This window comes from Notamacropus eugenii, chromosome 6 (genome assembly GCF_028372415.1).
Source record: "Notamacropus eugenii isolate mMacEug1 chromosome 6, mMacEug1.pri_v2, whole genome shotgun sequence".
Taxonomy (NCBI): Eukaryota; Metazoa; Chordata; class Mammalia; order Diprotodontia; family Macropodidae; genus Notamacropus; species Notamacropus eugenii.
The window spans coordinates 172,583,050-172,607,506 of record NC_092877.1 but is presented as its reverse complement, the minus strand read 5'-3'; the positions used below and the strand labels follow the sequence as shown (position 1 = coordinate 172,607,506).

The 24,457-nt window shown below is 36.0% G+C and overlaps 2 pseudogenes; one reads left to right on the top strand and one right to left on the bottom strand.

The window, feature by feature from the left end:
- Positions 1-24,457, top strand: part of LOC140512186 (nucleophosmin pseudogene) — a 355,194-nt pseudogene that overhangs the window by 199,265 nt on the left and 131,472 nt on the right.
- LOC140510830 (translationally-controlled tumor protein-like) overlaps positions 7,248-24,457 on the bottom strand; it is a 51,009-nt pseudogene continuing 33,799 nt past the window's right edge.

Sequence of the window (24,457 nt, the reverse complement as noted above, 5' to 3'; positions counted from 1 at the left end):
AAATTTGGCCTATTTCTGGTGATAGCTGTGTGCATCAAATGGTGTTAAAGGAAAAAGCATGCTGGATCAGTCATGTACCAATCATTAGGAAATAACAGAAAGACAACTTAAGTGATAGGCTGGTACCCAGAAAATGGAAAAAGCAGGGAAAGGCCTCTAGCATACTAGGTCTGTCTGTCTGTGTCTGTCTGTGTTCGTCCTTCATTTTCAAAGAAGACTATGACATCAGGGAAATAATGACATTACTTGCATGACTTTGTTTTGAGTGAGGTAGGGCTGTGCAAGATCACCGACCTCACTTTCTTCTCTTGAGCCATCGAATCCAGTGACCAGATATTAATCAGGATGTGTGGAGATGGCCCAGGATGCAATGAGAGACCTTGGCCTATTCAGGTATTCACTTAGAGTGAGGTAAGGGCCATTCAGTGAATAGGTCTCTTTAAGAAGCAATCAAGGAATGGCCCTATTAAAAAATAAGATTAAAAAAAGTACTAGGTAGCTATGTGGAGAATCATTATGAGAGACAGGGGTCCAGGGAAAACATAGAGGAAGAAACAGTGGAGATGGGTTATTATCAGCACCAATAGAAGAGGTGCCATGACTGATGAGATCTTGGATTAACTGAAATGTTGAGAGCATAACATAAAATTAAGGAACCAGGGCAATATTGGTAACAGATGGTTAAAAGATTATCATTTGTCATTTCCAGAATGTGTGGTTTACATATTTGTTTTTCTGATAGATTCCTAAAAAAAAAAATTATTTTCATGACAAAAAACATGTCTGGAAGAGGAATTACTGCTGTGTAGAAATCAAAAAAAAAAAAAGAGAAGGATGCAGTGATTGGAGGATGGATAGAATGGTGGCCATGGGAAAGGAGCAATGTTGAGGAGGCAGCACCAGTTAAGGAACTGTAGCAGTGTTGAAGAGATGCAGAAGATGGGGTCCAAGGAAGAGAAGAAAAATGACTTAGAAAAGCAAGGGTTTTTGTTTAGTGAGGAGAGAAAGGAAGGTTGGAAAGTGTAAGCTCCCTGCTGATAAGGAAGGAAAAGCTGGGAGCCCATGAGTGTGGCAGGCAGTCAAGAAAATCTCATAACCATCCTTTTTCCATCTTCAGCGCAGTTGTGAGAGAGAAAAGAAGAAACAATAGGTATCCTAAGTGCTTCTTTGGAGGAAAGGCAAGATTGCTTAGGGAACTGTGTAGAGAAGTCACCCCATCAGACAAAGGAGATTTCTATTCCAATTCTGGTCCAAGGGAGAGACTGAACTTTTTCTGCTCTGTGACTTCCAAGAGATGTTCCAGGAAGCAAAGTGATAAGGCAGGAGAGGCAGAGGGGAGCAGAATGAGCTGTTGGGAACTGTCTGTTTCTGCCTTACTGGGAGAAAATTGGCCTTGAATTCAGAACAGTAGAATGAAGTCATTTGGGAGCAGAGAGCTGATTGAGGCAGGGGAGAAAGAGTGTGTGATGACCAAGTCAAGAGAGGAGTGTCATAGAGGCTAAGTGCAGACTCCTCCAACACCAGTGGCTAGTTTGGTTGTGTTCATCCTTTGTTTTCCAAGAGGACCATGACATCAGAGAAATGATGACATGACTTGCACTTTGAACACACTCCACCCCTGGGTCACAGTTTGTTATAATCCCCTCAGTCAAAACAGAGCATAAAGTCATCTTTTGGGGTTTTTCCTTCCTTCCATGCTACTGTGTCAGGCTCCCACCTGGCACTTGAGGTGACCACAAATTCTAGTGAGCTAAAGAGTCTAAATGCTAATACTGTTCCAGCCCCTACTTCTAAGTACTGAGGGTGACTGGGCAACAAAGCCAAGAGGGCAGGTCGCTGGAGGTTTAGGCCACTTTCCATTTTTCGTTAGGGTTTTTCCCACAGGTGTTTTGACATTGTTGTCCTCTTCTGAATCTGTGTCTTGGTCTTTTCTGTCACCATAGCAACTTTCTATGGTCAAAGTCTTTTCATTTTTGTTATCGTTTGCTCATCCTTTTCTTTTGATTGTTGTTGGCCTTTTTCCTTTCTTTTAAATTTGAACTCTTCACCCTGGCTAGAAGGGGCACTATTTCAGGCTTCTTGTGCCAGTGGCTGCAGGTTCTGGCTTTTTTCCTGGTGCTCTGTTGATGGGGATAGCCCTCCTGTCTGGTTCTGTGCTGAAAGAGTTGAATTTGGATTGGCTGGTGCTGCTAAAAGCCATAAGGGTCAGTATTGCTTATCTGTGTCATAGGGGTGGTGTCTGGTATGTGCTGAAGCCCAGTGGTGTATTTCAACATTTCATCAGGGCTACACCTGAGCATGTGGAAGTCTGGATCCCAGAGGATCCCATTTTGCCCTGGGTTGTGCTGAAGTATGCAGAGGGCTAGCTGCTGGAGGATGCCTGTTTGCCTGGGGCTACACTGAAGAAGCATCTGTTGTGGTTCTGGGGACTGTAGTCTTCTGGTTGTCCTGGCTGTGTAAAGGCACATGGGGGTCCTAGTGTTGGTGTTTGCCTGTTTCATGACCCTGGAGCTCGGGATGTCTCACTCATCAGAAGTTCTTCAAACATTCCCCATTTGATGGGAATCCCGTCAATTTCCAAATATGTGTACACAAGAAAAGCAGCTATACATATTTTTTTTTCAAATATGCCATTTTCTGCTTAAACATAACATGTCTTTCAGATACAAAACTAGTAATGGTATTGCTGAATCAAAGGGTATAATAACAAGTTCAGAGTAGTCTTAGATATAAAACTTTTGGTTTTGTTTTTCTAAAGAAGGCTATTTTGATTTTCTCCTTTTAAAAATATTTCTTTTCTGCTGTAAGCAGTGAAGCTACGAAAAAGGAAATCATCACAGCTATGGAAACTGACACTACAATGGAAAATTTAACTCATAATGATTTCACTCTGGAATGTCTCTGTAGAAACAGGTAAACTCATGTATTACTAATAAGGTTTCAGACTGGGGATAATCTTCTTAGTAAACTTTATGCCACTACGCTTGGCAAGTTAGAAAAATCATAGTGTGCTCCCTGCGTATATCCATGTCATCTTTTTTATTGAAATTATAGCAAGTGTTATTATGCAAACAGTAAAAAAGAGATAGTTATATTCATTAAACATTTCTGTAGTATTATCTAGTTACTCCAAAACCTTGGAGATGCCTGAAATGCCTGGCAAGTTTAGTCAGTCTGTAGAAATTCTAAATTATCAACCCAAAAGAATAATACAAAGAATTAAAATTGATCAGTAAGTAGAAAAGGAAAAGAAAATTTCTAGGAATAACTACATGAATTTGTGCAAGAGCACACACACATGCAAACAAACATATACACACACAGGCAAGCCACAATAAAAAACATGGATTAATTTGATAGCTTCTCACAAGGAAACATATTTGATAAGAATAAAATGAGAAATGTTATGTAGTTAGTGATGAATATACAAAATGTTAAAGAAGCCACATGAGGGAATAACTGTTAAGTAGTGGTCAATAACTTTCATTGAATAGAATCTAACATACTTATTTCCCTCAAGTGTATCAGTGGAAGAATTGGGATAGAAGTAAAGATTGCTGATAACCAAGGCAACATCCTCCCTACTTAAAACCAATCTACATGATCTAGGTATAAAGATTGATACTATAAACAAATTAGGGAAGCAATGAATAATGTATTTCTCAGACTTATGGAGAATGGACAAATTTATGACCCAACTAGAGGTAGAGAACATTATGAAGTGCAAAATAGATAAGTTTTATTACATGAAATTGAGAAGTGTTTGCACAAATAAACTTAATGCAAACAAGACTGGGAGGGAAGCAGAAAACTGGGAAAGAATTTTTGCAACTAGTGCCTGTAATAAAGGCCTCATTTCTAAAATATATAGAGAACTGAGTCAAATGTACAAGAATACAAATCATTCCCCAATTGATAAATGGTCAAAGGATATGAACAGGGAATTTTCAGATTAAAGTTATTTATAATCATATGAAAAATGCTCTAAATCACTATTGATTAGAGAGATGCAAATCAAAACAATTCTGAGGTACCACATCACACCTATCAGATTGGTTAACATGCCAAAACAGAAAGATGATAAATGTTGAAGAAGATGTGGGAGAGTTGGAACACTAATTCATTGTTGCTGGAGCTGTGAGCTGATCCAATCATTCTGGAGAACAATTTGGAACTACGCCCAAAGGGCTACAAAAATGTGTATACCCTTTGACCCAGCAATATTGTTTCTGGGACTCTATCCCAAAGAGATCATAGAAATGGGAAAGGGTCTCACATGCACAAAAATTTTTATAGCATCTCTCTTTGTAATAGTCAAAAACTGGAAATCAAGGGGATGTCTATCAATCGAGGAATGCCTGAACAAGTTGTGGTATATGAAAGTAATGGAATACTATTGTGCTATGAGAAATGATGAACAGGAAGACTTCAGAGAAGCCTGGAAAAACTTATATGAACTGATGCTGAGTGAAAGGAGTAGAACCAGGAGAACTTTGTGCACAGCAACAACCACACTGTGTGAGGAACTTTTCTGGTAGATGTAGTACTTCATTGAAAGGTGTGGACTTAAAAAATTTCCAATAGACTCTTGAGGGAAAATGCCTTCCACATCCAGGGAAAGAACTATGGATTGGATCACAGATAGAAACAGACCATTTTTTTCTGTATTATGATTGGTTTTGTTTTGTTTTTTGATTTCTGCCATTCATTTTAATTCTTCTGTGCAACATTTGTTTAATGGAAATGTACGTGTAGAACCTATATAAGATTGTACACTGTCTCAGGGAGGGAGTGGGCCAGGAAGAGGAAATGAGAAAGAGGCAGGTGAGAAAATCTAAGATATATAGAAGTGGTTGTCGAACACTGAAAACAAATAAAATAATTTAATTTAAAAAAAATAAAAAAAATCTACTTTTGGTTTTGTTTTTCCAGAGAAATGGAATTTCAAAGAATGGAGCTGGCAACAAAAGTAGCCTGGGAATATAAAACTCAGAAATTTCTCAGTGACATCAAATAGATATACACTATGGTGAGAGCTTTCAATTCATAGGTACTTTCCCCATTTTTTCCCACAGGAATTACTCAGGGCCTATTTGTGTGCAGTCTCTAGAAAACTGAAGTTTGTAGTGAGGAGGATGCAGGAAAGGCATCAAAGTAATGTTCCCCAGTTGAAGGATGCTGGCAGTTTTGATGGCATTTTAGTTTCTATGGAGAATCAAAGCCTCTCAGCTGATCCTAGGAATTACAAATTAGGATGAATTTTCTTTTTCAACATGATACAGTTAATTTTTTCAACTGGCAAGACTGACTATTGTTTCTACAGTGACTATTACTTAAAAGATACTATTCTTTCTTACTTCAACAATTTCAAACACTAGTAAATATAGTGAAAATCAACACATTAATTATTTTGGAAGCATGTGGTTTATAAAGTTTGTCTTGCATTCATGCTCATACTTTCATCATTGATCAGTTCAGTATCATACAAAGATATAAGCAAACATACACATACAAACATATATACATTCATATATACTTCCTGATTAAGGAAACAGTTTAACTAGGCCTGCCAATATAACTGCATCTGTAGGCCACAGCCTCTCTATTACTGGGAAGGAACTATATTTTATTGGCTGCTTTCTAGGATTTTTCAATACAATTAATAAGAGAATGGCAATCTTTCATGGTTGTTTTCATTTGTATTCATTTTAGTTATAGCTAATATGCTCCTCATCAGTTCATAAATGATTACCTAGGTTATTCTGCATTCTTTGAATTTGTCATTTCCCACACCACTGAAGTTTACTCTCCAAAGTTACCAATCATGACTTATGGTGCAAATCTAAAGGCTTTATCTCTTCTCTTATTTTTGTCTTTATCTTGACTTATCTTTATCTCTTCTCTGTTCTTATCTTTCTTTATCTCTTCACCACCTTTGACACCACTGCTCACTCCATTCTCTTAAACAGGCTGTCCTCTCTGTTTTTGTTTATGTAAGACTGCTTCCACCTGAGCTTCTCTATTTGCTTTCTGAGTCTTTCTGATTCTCCTTTTGTAGGATCTAAATCCAGGCCATGTCCCTGAAGATGGGTGTGTCTGCCAATGCATTGTACTCTTCCTTCTTACCTTCTCTTTCTATAATGTCTTGCTTGATAATCAAACGAGTTTCCATGAATACAGTGAGTCAGTAGTCCGTGTAAACAAACTCTTGCCAAGCCTTTTTATTTCCACCTACATTATACATCCCCTTGTATCATCAGATTGGTGCAGGGCCACTTCATCTTTTCCCCAGGTGATTGCAAGATCCTCTGCCTTCCTCAATTCTTCCTCAATTCTTTCTCACCATCAATCCAGTCTACCCTCACCTACCAAAAAGATTTTCTGATAACATTCATCTGTCCTTATTTCTTCCCTATTCAATAGTATCCAGAGGTTTCTGGAGAGCATATAAAAACCTGTCTTTGACTTTTACAGTCCTCCACTAACTGGCCTTTCTCTAACCTAGCCAGTCTTATGATCTGGTCTCCTACATGTGCTCTAAGATACAGAGGCCTGGGGTCTTCTTGTTCTCTCTCAGACACCAACCTCCCTGTCCCAACTCCATGCTTACTCAGTCTCTGTTCCCTATGTCTGGAAAGATCTCTGTTGTCACCTCCACCTCTTGGCTCTCACATCCTCCAAGACAAAAAAAATCTGCCTTCTGAAAGAGCCTTTTTGTAGTGACCTCTCCTTTTTTATATGCCTCATCTACACACACACACACACACACACACACACACACACACACACACACCCCTCCAATGTCATTCTTCTGATATTATTTTTCATTGATGCTCCATTCATTTATGAGATAATACTTTTGATGTTTTTGTTTTCTATTCATTTTGCAATTGTACCTGAATTCCTTGAGGACAGAGAATTAAGTTTTTGGCTTTCTTTGTATCCTCAGAGTTCAGCACACTGATTGACACATGATAAATGTTTAATAAATGCTTCTTGACTGTACTTTATATTTCATTATATTCACATCTCGTAATTTGGGGGGGTGTATGTATGTTATTTCAGACAAACTTCATGATATGCTATTAAAAAAAGAGACTCTTTTCCAAATGAATAAAGGTAAAAATGAGTGAATAATGTTCAAAATGCCATCAGTCCAAGTACGTATAAGTCCTGGTGTTGTGTAGATGATAAGAAGCAGCAAACAATTATGAAGGGAGGTGAATCAAAGCAATTAGTTGAATTTGTTAGCATTTCTCCATTTCTATGCCATCCTTAAAGAAAATCACATGTGGGATCACACTATTCTTATGGAAATCTAAGAGAATCACTTTGGCATCTGATTCAAGTTTTTGGCTATGAAAAACTGATAGGTTTTTAAAATTAGCAAAAATAGGTTTGATTTGTTCTACAGCTTCCCGAATGTACTCTGTGTGGATTTCATGTAGCCTTTGATGTACTTTTGGCAGGATTTTTTGGACAAGTTTCTTGCAGATGATGGTTTATTACTATGTGAACTTCAGTGATTGGAGTAGCATGTGTTTCTTCACCCTCAGAACTTGTAACAGAGGCATTTCCAGTGATAAGTGAATTATTAATAGTACCCTCTGTCCTACTGACCATCTTCCCCTCAACCTCCAGACACAACCTATTCACAGATCTCCTGAATCTTGTTAATGTGTGAGCGCATCTCATCAAAGATGATGAAGTCCAGGTAGCTGATTGTGGCAGAGGAAGTTGGGAGGCAGCTGTGGGCAACAACACTGCAGGGGGGCAGCTCAAGAGGCAATAAGAAGTAAGGGGGAGTGGGCAGAAAAGGCCAAGTCAGCCAACTCCCCAACCTCACAGAGAAGGCACCATATCTCATGATTTTTTTCAGCCAATCTCAGTTCAATAATCATGCACTTTGTTTCCCACCAGGAAAATCTGTCTGTATGTATGGAACTAATTTCCTGTCTTTGAAGTTCTTGGATTATATGTGCTGCCCTATAGTAAGATCAACGATTCAAAAGGCACGGTCATTTGGACAAATTTTCTTATGTAACTTCAAATGTTTCTCCAAAATTCTTAGAATCTTAGACCCTTTTGAGCAAAAATTTTAAATAAAATATTAGCAATGAGATTCCATAAATTTGTTACTAGGACAATAAATTCTGATCAGGTGGGATTTAAACCAGGAATTCAGGACTGATTTAATATTAGGAAATCTGTCAGCATAATGAACCACATCAGTAACAAAACTAACAGAAATCATTATGATTATGTCAATAGATAAAAAAAGCTTTTGACAAAATACACCATTCATTCCCACTGAAAAACCTAGAGAACATAGGAATGAATGGAGTTTTCCTCAAAATGATAATTAGCATCTATCTAAAAACATTAGGAAACATTCTATATAATGTGGGAGTAAGCTAGAAGTTTTCCAAGTAAGATAAGGGGAGAAACCAGGATGTTCTTTATCACCTGTTATTCAATGTTGTACTAGAAATTTTAGCTTTAACAATAAGAGAAAAGAAAATGAAGGAATTAGATAGGCAATGAGGAAACAAAAGTATCACTCTTTGCATATGATATGATGGTATACTTAGAAAATCCTAGAGAATCAACTAAAAAAGAATTTGAAATAATGAACAACTTTAGCAAAGTGGCTTGCAAAAAGAATCGCATAAATGATCAGCATTTCTGTATATCACTAACAAACCAAGCAGCAAGAGACAGAAAGAGCAATCCCATTTAAAATAAATGTACACAGTATAAAATATTTGGTAGTCCACTTGCCAAGGTAAATCCAGGAACTATATGAACATAATTGTAAAACACATTTCATACAAAAGGCAGATCTAAATAATAGGCAAAGTATCAATTTCTTATAGGTAGGCCAAGCCAGTATAATAGAAATGAAAATTCTACCTAAATTAATTTATTTAATGACATACCAAATTACCAAAAAACATTTTATAGAGCTAGGAAAATAAGAAAATTCATCTGGAAGACAAAAGGGTCAAGAATATCAAAGGAGTTAATGAAAAAATGCAAAGAAAAGTAGCCAAGCTATACCATGTCTAAAACTATTCTATAATTCTATATCAATCTTCAAAACTATTTGGTACTAAGAAATAGTGTGGTGGAATAATTTAAGGTGTGGAATAAGTTAAAGTACACATGACAAAGTAATCAGTAATTACAGTAATTTACCATTTGATAAACCCAAAAACTACACCTTTGGTTGTTAAGAACTTGCTATTTGACCAAAACTTCTGGAAAAACAGGAAAAGAGTATGGCATAAACTAGGCATAAACCAACATCTTACATCACATACCCATTTAAGATGAAAAGGGGTTTGTGATTTAGATAGAAAGGGTAATACCATGGGGAAATTAGGAGAGGAAGGAACAGTTTACGTGTCAGGTCTTTGGAAAAGAGAAGATTATGTGACCATACAAGAGTTCTAGAACATTATAAAATGGGAAATAGATCATTTTGATTTCACTAAATGAAGAAGGTTTTGCACAAAGTCAACGTAATCAAGATTAGAAGGAAAGTAGAAAGTTGGGGGAAAAAATTACAGCCGCTTTTTCTGAAAAAGACATAATTTATAAAATACAGAGAGAAGTGATTCAAATTTATTAGAATATGTCATTCCCTAACTGATAAATAGACAAAGGATTTGAACAGACAGTTTAAAGATGAAGAAATTAGCCTACCTATAACCCTATGAAAAATGCCCTAAATCACAATTGATCAGAAAAATGTAAATTCAGATAGTTCTGACGTACCAAATCACACCTATTGGATTGGTTAATATAATAAAACAAAAAAAGGAAAATGATCAATATTAAGGAAGATGTGGGAAAATTGGAATACTAATACCTTGTTGGTAGTCAATGATCAAACCATTCTGGAATGCAGTTTGGAGCTATGCCCACAGGGCTATCAAACTGTGCATATGCTTTGATCCTGTGACACCCTTACTAAATCTGTATCTGAAAGAGATCATAAAAAGTAGGAAAAAACCTAAATGTACAAAAATATCTATGGGAGTTCCTTTTGTGGCAAATAATTGGAAATTGAGGGGATGTCCTTCATTTGGGGAATGGTTAAATATGTGGTCAAATAGGAGTGTAAAGGAATACTCTTGTTCTGTAAGAAATGATGAGCAGGAAGACTTCAGAAAAACCTGGAAAGATTTACATGAACTGATGCAGAGTGAAGTGAGCAGAAACAAAACACTGTGCACATTAACAGCAACAATGTCCCATGATTAACTTTGAAAGAATTAGATCTTCTCAGTAACACAATAATCTAAGACAATTCCAAAAGACTCATGATGGAAAAATGCTATCCATATCCAGAGAAAGAATTATGGAGTCTGAATGCAGACGAAAGCATAATATTTTCACTCTTTAGGTTTTTTTCCTTTCTCATGGTTTTTCCCTTTTGTTCTGATTCTTCTTTCACAACATTACTAATGTGGAAAACTGTTTCATATGATTGTATATGTACAGCCTCTATTGGATTGCTTAGGTCTTGGGCAAGGGAGAAAGGAGGGAGGGATGGAGAAAGTCATTTTGGAATTCAAAAGTCTTATATAAATGAATGCTGAAAAATATCCTTGCATGTAATTGGAAAATACTATTAAGTGCAAGCAAAATTTTAAAATTAAAAAAAAAATTAAAAGGAAAACAACTAGGAAAACCAGTCAATGCACTGAAAAAAAAAGTTTAAAAGTGTATGTAATATTGCAATACCTAGCAGCACCTCCTAATTTTGTAAAGGAGAGAGGACAGGGAGACTGTTCTCTCATCTCCTCATTGGGTCATGCTTCCTCTTAAAGTCTGCAAAATTAATTGCATTGTGCTTCAGATACTGAAGAAAAATTCTTGTAGATAGGTCAGTAGGATTTCCACTCTTTGCCTGTATGATGACCACTGGCTTCTGTGGATTTCTTAGAATGCTTACCCTTTACAAAGGTAGTAGCCAAAATGCTTCTGGACTGATTAATCTTCTTGCTTGGACTGCCCTCTTTGGAACAGGTTCCAAGTCAATGATGCACTCTCATTGTTTCTGTCTTGGAAGAGTTGTTGAATAAATGAGTGTTTTCTCCTTCAGCAATCTTTCCTGCCAGGAAAAAAAAAAAAAGTAATTTCATCAGAATGTACCTTCTCTGTAACCTTAGCTTATTAATTTCCCAAATTTAACTCTGATTTTCTTGCAGATATAGTGCTTTCTTCCTTAAAATGTTTACTTTCCCCAGGAAAAAAAATGAAGCTTCACAGCAGAACACGACTGGCAATGAAAATATAATTTATGATGCTCCAACTCTGACCTATTTCTGGAGAGCCAGGTACACTCATGTCCCTCTAGTGGGATTTCAGAATAGTAGAATCTTTTTGGAAAGAATGTGACAGTATCCTGCTCACGTTTTAAAAAGAAAACTATAACCAAACTAAAGCCCTCTCACCCCTTTGTTGGGAATATGCCAAATGGAGTACATTCAGTGCAAAAGAGAGGTTATATGCATATAGCATTTCTAGTAGTATTCCTTTTTTACTCCAAAAATGTGGAGATGCCTGAAATGCCCGACAAGTTGAGACTGAGTGAAGAAATTCTAGATGATCAACCAAAAAGAACAATACCAGGAATTAAAATTTATCAGCACAAAACATGCAAAATTCTAAAAACATCTGTATGCATAAAAAATTGAAACAAAATAAAAAAAATACACAGGAATTTAGTAACCACCCACAAAGGAAAAAATGTGTCTGAAATTACAAGACAAATGTCATACAAATAGTGAGAAATGGACAAAATTTAAAATGAACACAAAAGAGAATTAACTAAGAAGTTACCAAAAACAGTCATCACTGCAGTGTAGATTTCAGTGAATGGAATCTGCTATACCTAGTTCACGCAACTTTATAAATGGAAAAATTGGAACAGAAGTCAAAATTCTTCATTCCCAAGTCAGCACTTTCCCCACTTAAAACACTTACACTTGCTATTGGTTTTGTATTTCCAGAGAAAATGAATTCAAAAGATTAGAGCTGGAAAGAACAGCCTGAGAAGAAAGAGCCCTCCCTGCAATTGAACTGTGAATTGAAAGAGATATGTGTCATGGTGAGAGAGTCCATTCGTGGTTCCTTTATCCATTTGTATTCCACAAGGATTTTTTCTGGGTCTGTTTGCAGTGTCTAGAGGAAGGAATTGGGGGAAGTAGTGAGGAGGATGTCAGAAAGGTATGAAAGCAATGCTCCCAACTTTGTGGGTGCTGACAGTTTTGGTGGGTATTCCAAAACATGAAAACAAATGTTTCTGCAGCAGGGCATTGCCTCTTCCCTATTTCTGGGAATTCTGAAATAGGAAAGAATTTTTTTTTCCAACATTTTAATGTGATTATTTGTTAGTGGCAATACTAATTTATATTCATGGTTATTTCACAATTACTATTGCTTGAAAAAAAATCACTCTTCTTAGCTTCATCACTTTGAAGTGCAATAAAAATCATGAAAGCCATCATAGCAATTGTTGTGTTGGGATGGAAAATGGTTTGTAAAGTTTATTGATATAGTATGTAATCTATAACCTGGTCATTGTCAAATTCATTCCCACACTTTTACCACTGAGCAGTTCCCTGTAATACAAAGATAGACACATACATGCAAACATATAATATATATATATATATATTTGCATGTGTATGTGTGTACTTACTAGATATATTTTAAAAGTTAACTCTTCAGCAAAACCAAGCAACATAACAGCATCTGACATAATATATAGCGTTCTTCATCTATTGCCCAAAGCCTCACTAACAAGTGGAGGGACTTGTATTTCACTTGCTATTTTCTAGGAATAGGATTTCTTAATTCAACCAATAAGAGAAGGGAGATCTTTCATGGCTGTTTTCATTTACATTAACTTTAGTTATAGCTAATATCCCCTAACCTCATTCTACATCACTTGGATATACCTAGGTTACTCTGCATTCTGTGAATTTGTCACTCAGGACACCACTGAAGTTTACTTTCCAAAGTTACCAATCATAACTTCTCCTGTTGATCTTAAAGGCTTTATCTCAGTTCTTACCTTTTTTTGACCTCTCCAAAACATTTAACACCATTAATCACCCTGTTCCCTTGGATGGCTTTCCTCTCTGTGTTTCTGGGGCACTGCTCCCACTTGAGGCATCTGCTTTTTGTTTGTTGGTCCTTTTTGTCAGGTCTGCATCCAAGCCATGCTGCTCAACCTGTCTGCGTCCACCAAGGTATGGTTGTTTTCCTCCTTTACTTCTCCCTTTCTCATGTCTTGTTTGGCAACCAAACTCCCATGAGTTGAATAAATCATCACTCCATATAGGGAGTCTCTTTCCATGCCCCATCATTTCTACCTTCATATTATTTCTCATGTATATACATATATATATTTGTGTGTTTCATATATATACATATAAAATGTGTGTATGTATGTATGTATATTTGTGTGTGTGTGTGTGTGCATATCCCCTTTTCTCTGCTCCTTGGGTCATCACATTGATGCTGGCCCTTTTCACTTTATCCTCAGGTATTTACAAGACCCTCTCCCTTCCTCAATTCTCCCTCTACTCCAATTAACTCTTCCCTAAATTTCCAAAATGATCTTGTGATAACATAGATCTGACCATATTTCCTCCCTAATTAATGAATTCAGAGGATCCAGTATCACATATTCAATCCTGTTTTTGGCTTTTAATGTCCTTTACCATCTTTTCCAACCTGTCCACTCTTCTTCTGTTTTCTCTCCTCTGAGTCTTTTTAAAATCCAAAGATCCAGGAGCTTTTTGCTCTTCCTCAGACTCCACCCTTCTGTCTGCTCCATGTGTTTTCAATATTCCTTCTGTCTCAAATGTTCTCTTCATCTGCACTTCCTGGCTTTCACATCCTCCAAGACTCAAATTCTACCTTCTGAAAGAACCCTTTGGTGGTGAACTTTCCCTGTTTATCCCTATTTATAACCTACCCCTCTCACCCCTGGGTAATGCATACCTTTTGAGATGATTTCCCATTTATGCTCACTACACACACATATATACATATATGTATATACATACATATATACATATATATATGTATGCATATATATGTATATATGGTTGCCATGTCTTCCAGTTGAATATGAATTACTTGAAGTCTGTGAATGATGTACTGTTACCTTTCATTTTATCCCTAGAAATTATATATGAACTGACACATAAGTTCTTCATTAATGGGTCACTTGTGTCCATTATGTTTCCCCTCCAGAAAAAACAAAAGATTTGTATAAGGAACCATTCTCTTGTATTCAACATTCTTGTAGTAGAATCAATGATTTTAAAAGTGTGCTGTTTTCTTTAATTTGTCTTTTGTAATTCCAAAGTTCTCTCCAAAATTGTTAGATAGTTTTGAGCTCCTCCAATAACATATAAACAGTTAGCCTATCTTCCCACAACTCCCCCAGCATGTCTGTTTGCATATATCATTATCAATTTTCTCAGTTTGGTCTTGGTGAAGTTAAAATCCAGTTCCTCACTGATTTATGATGTAGTATCCTTTCCCATAGGGACATTGGTGGTATTGAAACCATGTGTTAATACAATAATTGGATAATTACCTACTAAAGTAAAGAAGGATGGCATTAAAAACCAAACAACATCTTATATGTTTGTAATAATTTTTTTGCATTTTCACTAGTAAAATTAATAACTGAGAGAATGAATGTAAAGGCTTCCTTTCTGAGAATTTTTCCTGTTGTAAGCTCTATTGGCACTGTTTACATGATCATAATCTAATGTAGATAAAATTATATTTTTTTCTTTTATGATGGCCCATTCCTTTAGTTTGTGAGCTTTTCTGAAAATATGTCACAGAAACATCTTATTTTACATGATGTTTGATTATTCCTTTCTTGTATTAAGTCTAGTTATCACACCAGTATTTATTCTGTTAAATTATGCATGATGCTACTTGAAACCAGCATTGTTTCTAATTACTTTGTAGTTTTTCTTGCAGTTTTTCTGGGACAATACTTCTCTCCTCCTTTTGTGTTTTTAGGTTCCTTGAATAATTTCTGGATTCACTTGCTTCTAAAGTCTTGTCTATCCAGCCTGTTCCACTTATTTGCCTTTTTTCTTTTTCTTGTTTAAATAGAACCAAAGAGTTTTAATGAGGACAGCTGTACAATGGAGTTTGCCATGTAGCAATAGTGAGTCCCCTTTCCCCCTGATTTCCAAAATTTTCCAGTCTTTTCAACTGTCTAATCTTACATATTTTTTTCAATCTTTGTAGATCATTGCCACCGTATCACTTTTGACAGAGGAGTTCCTCTTCTCCTTACACAGTCTTTCCTCCACTACCTTTCATTATAATGCTCTCTCTCCTTGCCCCTCTTACCCAGTTGTACACTTTTCATTTCTCTGTGTTGAATCACCTTATGTCCTCCCACTCAATGAGATTGGGTGTCCTCTTGCTTTCTGACCACTGTAATCTTTCTCTACTCCTTCTTTCTTCCTGTTTTCATCAGATTCCACTGGGTGAATGATTATCTCTCTACAGAAGACTCCCAAATGTATATCTCCAAGCAAAATCGATTTCTTGAGTTCCAGACCTAATTAATCAATCAGCATGCATTTCCTGCTCAAGACACCTGCATTTTCTTCCTCTGAAACCTTCCACTCTACTAAACTTTGCTCCTTCTATGTTGAACACTGCCTTCTTTTCAGTCACCTAAATCTCTCTGCTAAGAGTCATGTATAATTCTTTGCCCTTTCTCATTTATTCCTTTAAGTCACCATTTCTTTTGTTAAATGATTTTCAACAAGTCTTGTGGACTTCATTGGGGATTTTCTTGTCAAAGATACTGGAGTGGTTTACCATTTCCTCCTCAAGCTCATTTAACATGTAAGGAAGGAAGGGTAAACAGGGTTAAGTGACTTTCCCATGATCACAAAGCTAGTAAGTGTCTGAGGCTGGATTTAGACTCAAAAAAGTCTTCCTAAATGGGTCTTCCTGGTTCAAGGCTTGGCATTCTATCTACTATGCTACTTAGCTGTATATCATATCACCATATCACAGTTATTAACTCTTGTCACTTCTACCTCTGTAACATCTCTTGCATTTACTCCTTTTTCTCTACCCAGGGGAACACTACTTTCTCAGGTTTAGGGCCTATCACCTCTTGCCTGAATTTTAGAAATGACATTGTTTTACACAAAAATGAAAGATGCTATCGATAGTTTTTTTTAATGTCGCAGTGGGTCAAACTGCCCTGCTTCCCTCTCAGAGAGGCCCACACAATTTATTTTAGCATAATGAAAGGGAAGGGCAGGAAAGGAAATCAATGAGCAAAATCAGTAAATGCATTGAGAAAAATTATGAAAATTTCGGTCATATGGCACCCTCTTGTATCTCCCACCTCTGCAATGGACTGAGAGCTTGAAGTCTCATTTCACATCTCCTTTTTGGATCCTGTTTGCTGTTCAGAGTTTGCTCTGCAGAGATTTAAAACAAACTCCTGCAGATGTGTTAATTGAACTTCCTTTCTGAGCTTGGAAATTTGAACTGTTGAGCACTGGCTCCTGTGTGTTTCTTAGGATTTTCCCTCTTGTAAATTTGGTAACCTGAATGCTTTGGAACTGATGACTCCTCTTGCTTGGACTGTAATCTTTGGAAGTTGATTCAAAATTCCTATTGTACTTTATGGAGATTCTGCTTTGGAAGAGGTATTGAGCAAGTGACTAATCTCTGTCAGAAATATTTTGAGCCTGAAAAAAAAATCACAAGATCATGAATTCAAAGTAGTCCCAGCTCAAAAATTTGACTTTGAATTGCTTTAGAAAAGTATTTGATTTATCTTTCTAATAATGTTTCTTTTCTACAGGAAGAAATTGAAACTATGAAAGATGACATTGAAAAGGGCAATACTTTTTATGATAATTTAACTGGCATCTCACATTAGAACCAGGTACACTCACATAGTACTCTTGGCATTTCAGAATGGTTGTATCTCTTTGGGAACCAATGTGATAGTACCCTCATGAAGTAATCAAAACAACAATATCCCAATCTCAGCCACCACCTATGTCCCTGCCATCCTTTTACTGGGACTATGCTTAATGGTGCATATCTTGCAAATTGGTGAAAAGTGAGCTTATGTTCAAATAAATATTCCACTAGAATTCCTTTATTACTCCAAAACCTGGAGATACCTGAAGCACCTGATAATTTGAGATTGTCTGAAGAAATTCTAGGTTATCAAAATAGAAGAAATTCTGGATTATCAACATGGAAGAATAATACTAGGAATTGAAATTTATAAGGATGTGGAAAAGGGAAATTCTAGACCCTTCCCTCTGAACTAACTTGAGCATGAAAAATAAAAGTGAATGTCTTACTTTAGTAACAACCCACAAGGAAACATTCATTTTTAGAATGAAACAAGAAATGTTATACAGATAGTGATGAATGAGCAAAATGTTAAGAGTGACACACAAGAAAATGACCGACAAGATGTTGTCAGCAATAGAGATCAATTAATGGAATCCAATGTGCCTAATTCATTCAATTATATGTGTGGGAAAATTGGGATAGATACTTGATACCCAAGTCACAGCTCTCCCCATTTAAAACATGACACTGTTAGTTTTCTTTTCCAGAGAAACTGAATTTGAAAAGCAGAAGTTGACAGCAAGAACCTTTTCTGAAGAGAAAATACACATATTTCTCAAGGAAATCAAAAATATATGTGCCATGGTGAGAGCATCCAATTCATGGATACTTTTTCCATTTTAACTTGACAAGGATTTCTTTAGGGCCTGTTCTTCTGCACTTTCCTGAAAATTAGAGCTAAAATGATATCCAGACTGAAATGAAGAAGAAGAGTGAACTGAAGCCATTCCACAAGCATAGTAAAATTGATTATCTTAAAAGAGGCATGCTGTCTGCCAACAAAGGGACTAATGGCTTGCCTTAATTTAAGCCAAAAACACCAAGCAGATGGACAGTTTCTGTTATGTAGGTTTTGGAGAACACATAATCCTGTGTTTTTTCTTTTAGAGTTCTGCTCCACCTAGCCTCTTTCCAACCTGTCCAGTCATCTTAGGATTCACTTTTCTGCAAGCTTTGTAAGATCCAGTAACCTGGGGCTTCTTGCTCTTCCTCAGATATGACTCTCATGTACCAACTCCATGCTGTCTTAGTTTCTCTTCTCTTTTTCTGGAAAGTTCTCTCTTTTCACCTCCACACATCTGGCTTTCACATACAGCAGGATTTAACTTCTATCTTCTGAAAGAGCACTTTGTTATTCTGGCTTTCCCATCCATATTCCATCCAACTCTGATGCCTTTCTTCTGAAATTATTTTCAATTTGGGCTCTTTACATCTACTATGTATAATGTTGGGTGTGTTGTTTTCCAGTTGAAAGTAAACTCTGTGAGGGCAGGGAAGGAGCATTTTGCCATTCTATGTATCCCAAGACTTCAGCATAGTGACTGACACAAGAGCAATGTTGAATAAATGATTCTTGACTCTGACCATAATATCACATTATATTCACACTTCAAGATTTGTTTAGCCAGTCTCTGAACAATGACCTTGCTTACATAATTCCAAAGGTTTTCTCCACAGCAATTAGATACTTTTTGGCTCCTCCAATAACATGTAAAGAGTTAACCTATTATTCAAAAACTTTCCCAATGTGCTTGTTGCCATTTATTAACATTTTTATCAGTTTTGATTTAGATGAAATGAAAAGTCAACTGGTTTTATTGACATTGCAATATGTATTCATGATGTAAGATATTTATTTAAATAGTACTGTCAATGATCTTTAATTCTTCTTAAAAACAGTTGCAAAGAGGGTAGTAAAATGGCAAAGGGTGGCTGAAGGGGACCAGTACAGGACTGGAGCTATCACAGACAGCACCACTTCAGCAAACTGGGAGGAGAGCATGAGACCCAGGAGGGTTGAGCCCACAATCATCAGCACCAGGACCCCAGGTGTACCCTACAGCTAGGGGAATAGGGGAGACACTAGTGCAAATGGAGTTCACCTCACAATCCTGTGAAGAAAGGCAGAAATAGTCAATGCTTAAATCATAATGCAATAAAAAATTACATATAATAAAACACCATGGAAAAATAAAACAAAAATTAATTGGAAACTAAATCACCTAATCCTAAAGAATGAGTGAGATAAACAACAAATCACAGAAACAACAACTTCAAGAGAACGACAATAATGAGACAATCTATTAAAACTTATGGGATACTGCAAAAGCAGTTCTTAGGGGAAGTTTTATAACTGTGAATGAATTCTTGTAGGCATGAATAAAATAGAGAAAGAGGAGATCAATGAGTTGGGCATGCAGCTGTCAAAGCTAGAAAAAGAACAGATTGAAAATCTGCAAGTAAATACCAAATTAGAAATACTGAAAACCAAAGGAGAGATAAAAAAAATTGAAATTAAGAAAATTATTGAACTAGCAAATAAAACTAAGAGTTGATTTTATGAACAAAACAATAAAATTGATAAACCTTTGGTCAATTTGATTTAAAAAAAAGAAGAAAACCAAATTACCAATAGCAAAAATGAAAAGTGAACTCTCCTCTAAAGAGGACGAAATGAAAAGAGTAATTATAAATTACTTTGCCCAACTGTATGCCCATAAATTCAACAATCTAAATGAGATGGATGAATATTTTAAAAAACACAAATTGCCCAGATTAACAGAAGAGGGAGTTGAATACTTAAATAACCCCCATCTCAGAAAAAGAAATTGAACAAGCTGTCAAAGAACTCCCTAGGAAAAAATCTCCAGGGTCAAATGGATTTACAATTGAATTCTATCAAACATTTAAAGAACAGCTAATTCCAATACTACATAGACTATTTAGGAAAATTGGGGAAGAAGGAGTCCTCCAAAATTGTTTTTATGATAACAAATATGGTTTTGATACCTAAACCAAGAAAAGCCCAAACAGAGAAAGAAAATTATAGACCAATTTCTCTAAAGAATATAGTCACAAAATTTTTAAATAAGATATTAGCAAAAAGAATACAGCAACTTTTCATGAGGATAATACATTATATAAAACAATGTTTTTTGCAGATAATAAATGCCACAACCCTGTTCCTGAAAATTCTGAATTACAAGAAAATTACTTTTTTAAAATCATTTTAGTAATATCCTTTTCAAGTGGCAAGAGTAATATATAAATTCACTATTATTTCCAAAAGGACTATTGCTTAAAACAAATCACTCTTTCTGGTTTCAACAATTTGAAACCCTAGTAAACATGAAACTCATTATATTACTTATATTGTGGGAAAGGGGATTATGAAGTTTATTGGCATATTGTGTATTTATAAGGTTGTAATTCTCAAATTCATACATACTTTCACCATTGAACAGTTCTCTGTAATACATACATACATAATAAATACTTCAGGAGCAAATGGTTCAGTAAAACCTGCAAATATTCCTGCATCTGAAAGAATATACATTTAGCATTTGTAGCTTACAGGCTCTCTACAAATTGGAGGGAGCCATATTTGATTTTCTATTTTCTAGGCTAAGAGGAGTTTTTCAATACAATTAACAAGAGAATGGCAAAGACTCAGTGTTGTGTTCATTTACATTAATTTTAGTTATGCTTAATATTTTCCCTAACATTCTGCATCAGTTCAGAAACGTTTACCAACACTGCTCTGCATTCTTCAAATTTGACTTTTCCTATTACACTAAATTGTACCATCCAAAATTAGCACTGAGGACTTCTGTTCCAAATCTAAAGGCTTTATTTCACTTCTACTCTTTCTTGACCCCTCTGCAAACTTTAACATCATTGATAATGATCTTATTCCCTTGAATAGGCTTTCCTCTCTTAGATTGTGTGACACTGGTCCCAATTGGAGCATTTCTCATTTGTTTCTTCAGTCCATCTGAATTTTACTTTTTGTAAGATGTATATATATATGTATATATATACATACACACACATACAAACATGTATGCATATATACACAAATGTATTATATATACATTATATACTTTTGTATGTGTATATTTATTATTTTAATGTAAATATTCAGGAAATGCCACTCAACATGGTTGTGTCCTCACAAACTTTGTCCTCTTCCTTCTTACTTCTCTTTCCATAGTATATTTCTTGGTAATCACATCGCCTCCCATGACTTCAATAAATTCTCCCTATATATAAATAATCTTTTCTCATGCCTTGACATTTCTACCTATACATTTTTCTTATATATTCCCTTTTCTCTACTCATTGTCATCAATTAATGTAGGCACTTTTCATCTCATCCTCAGATGACTGCAAGAGTTTCTCCATTCCTGAAGTCTCCCTCTACTTGAATTCTTTCTATCCTCACCTACCAAAGTGACCTTCTCAAAACATTGGTCTGATCATATTTGTTCCAGTGCAGTAAAACCCTGAGTCTCCTAGATCAAGTAGACAATTCTGTCTTTGGTTTTTAAAGATTTTCAATACCTGCCCCCTTTCCAATCTATCCCATTTTCTTATGATTTTTTCTCCTCTTTATTCTAAGATCCAGACTCCTGGAGATTTCTTGCTTTTCCTCAAACAAGTGGTGGTCCTCAGACACCACACTCCATGTCCCAATTCTCTGCTTTCTCATTTTCTGTTCCCTCTCTCTGAAATATTCTCTCTCCCTTCAGTGCCACCTCCTGGATTTTGTATCCTATAATACTCAAATTCTACCTTTTGAAAGAGGCCTTTTATATTGATCCTTCCCTACTTACATGTCACACCTGGCTAATGTTTTTCTTCTGAGATTGTTTTCCATTTATGCTCTACTCATCAACTATGTGTAAATTTTAAGGTGCAGTTTTCCAGTGGATTTGGAGCTCCTTGAGGAGCTCCCCCAAAATACTATACTTCTGCCTTTGTTTGTATTCCCAGAATTCAGCACAGTTACTTACACATGGTAAATGTTGAATAGCTGCTTCTTGACTGTCTGAACACAATACCACCTTATTATATGCATGTCACAGGATTTGTTCAATTAGTCTTGGATTAACAGGCTTCCATTTTTGCTTCCCTTCAGCAGGTTGTGGCAATGTGTATGGAACCTTTCTCTTCTCTTTGATATCCTTCAAGTATAGGTGCCCTGTATTGGGATCCATGATTCAAATGGAATAGTCATTTGAATGACCTTGCTTACTTAATTCCAAATGTTTTCTGCATAACTATTAGTCACATTTTATCCCCTCCAGTAACATAAGAAACAGTTAACTTCACTTCCCCACAACTCCCACAGTATCTATATTTCCACATGGTATGTTTTTTACCACTTTTAGTTTAGATGAAATGAAAAGCCACTTGACTTGGTTAGCATTTCCCTTTCCCTTCATGATTTACTGTACTTTCCAGGGATGTTGATGGTCCTCAATGCATCTTTTTTAATTTAAAATTTTTTTTTTTGTTGTGATATTCAGAGTTAAGTGACTTGCCTAGAGTCATATAGCTTGCACTGGTCCAGTGTCTGAGTTTGTATTTGAACTCAAGCCTTCTTGACTCCAGAGTTGGTGCTCTATTCACAGTGCCACCTAGCTGATCACATCTTTTTTTTTTTTAATTTGCATTTTTAAAAAATTTTCTAGTGAAATGAGGGGTGGGAGTGGGGGATGGGCACTAACCTTGAGAAGGAGAGACCTGGTGTATGTGCTAGGGCCTTACCCCACATTTAGAAACAGATTGGAAAAAAACAAAACATTTGTTTATATTGCAATTAAATAGGAGTACAATATTGAAGATGAAAGTCTTAATCACTTTGGATGACTTCTTTCTAAGTGTCCTATTTTTGCTGCTACTATTTGTCCTTTGTTCTCCAAGAGGACCATGACATCAGGGAGGTAATGCCATTACATGCAAGTGAATTGGACTTAAATGAAGGGAAACTGTGCAAAGTCACCAGTCTCATTTTCCCCTCTGGCGCCATGTGGCTACAGTGGCCAAATGTGCATCAGTACAACTGGAAATGGGCCAGGATGCAGTGGTGGATCTTGGTCTTTTCAAATTAAGGACTTTGACAGGTCTCAATTTGAGGCAGCACCCATTCAGTGATTAAGACATAAAAAAATGAGGCAAAGTATGGCCTCTTTAAAAAAATAGACCTTTGAAGGGAAGACACTCAGGGTTTCTGGCCAAAACTGAAGCAATTGCTATCTACATTCATTCTAAGCCAGTCAGGGCCTAATCAATGACCAAGTAAGTACTAGTTGGTCTGAGACCAGAGTGATTTGGAGTTAAGGCTGGTCTTTAAGAGAGAAAACCAAAACAATCAAAACAAGAACAAAAAAAGGAAAAAGTTTCAGAGATTAAAATTTACATTGCCTTTGGGCAGAGCACTGGTAGGTAAGGGTGTGATATTTTTTATGAGAGAGAGGAAGAGAGGGAAAGAGAGAGAGAGAGGAAGCGGGATAGGAAGCAAGAGAGAAAAAGAAAGAAAGCCTTGTTGTTCAATCTGGTCGCTAGTAGGTAGATAGATGAGTGACTTGGAGAGGGAAATCTGATTAAATTTGGAAATTGACTGGATTTCCCAGTTTAAGAGAGGGGAGAATCAAATGTATCTTCAAGTCTACAAAGCTCAGGCAGAAATGATTAGTGACAGAAATGTGGAAGTTTGGAAAAATGGATAGGGTTGGAGAAACTATACTGAGTTAATTTGAGAACTGGTTAGTGAGAGATGATTTTTAGAAAACCATGTGGAATTGTAGAGAATGTAGTTGCTAACAGGAGAGAGGTATTAAGGTAGAAATATAAATTTCAGAGTAATTTTCCTTGTGATAATATTTGAGCTCTTGTAACTGGTGAGATCACTAAGGGAGAAAGAAAAAAATGGGTTGAAAGAATACATATGTAAATAACACCTTTAGGTTTGTAAAGAATTTGTTATTAATCACATAAAATACATAGCCTATTATTCTTTTAAAAGTAAAATGTTCATTGTGCATCACAGAATGTCAGAGCTAGAAGATTCCATAGATAGTATTTGATGTCATTCTCTCTTTTTTTGATTAGGGAATGTTCTTCCCTGATTTTACAGTTAGACTCTATAGAAGAGAATAGAATCAACTTAAGTGGGGCATAATTGTGACTTGAAATTAGATCATCTGAGTCCATTCCAACATACTTCGCAGACTAGGTGATTTCATTCTTATATTACTGAGTAACACTAGAACATATTTTATTATCCTTATATTAGAGTAGGTACTTAAATAAATGAATGATGTTCAAAGAAATTAATCCATACCATCAAAAGGAGATTGGATCACCAATCTTTATGACATGTGTAATCATCAAGGTACAACTGAAACTTTCCTTATGGAGTATTTGTTTAAAAGAGACAAAGACAATGACGTGGTTTATTTTAAATGTATAATAACCAGAAAAAGTCCAT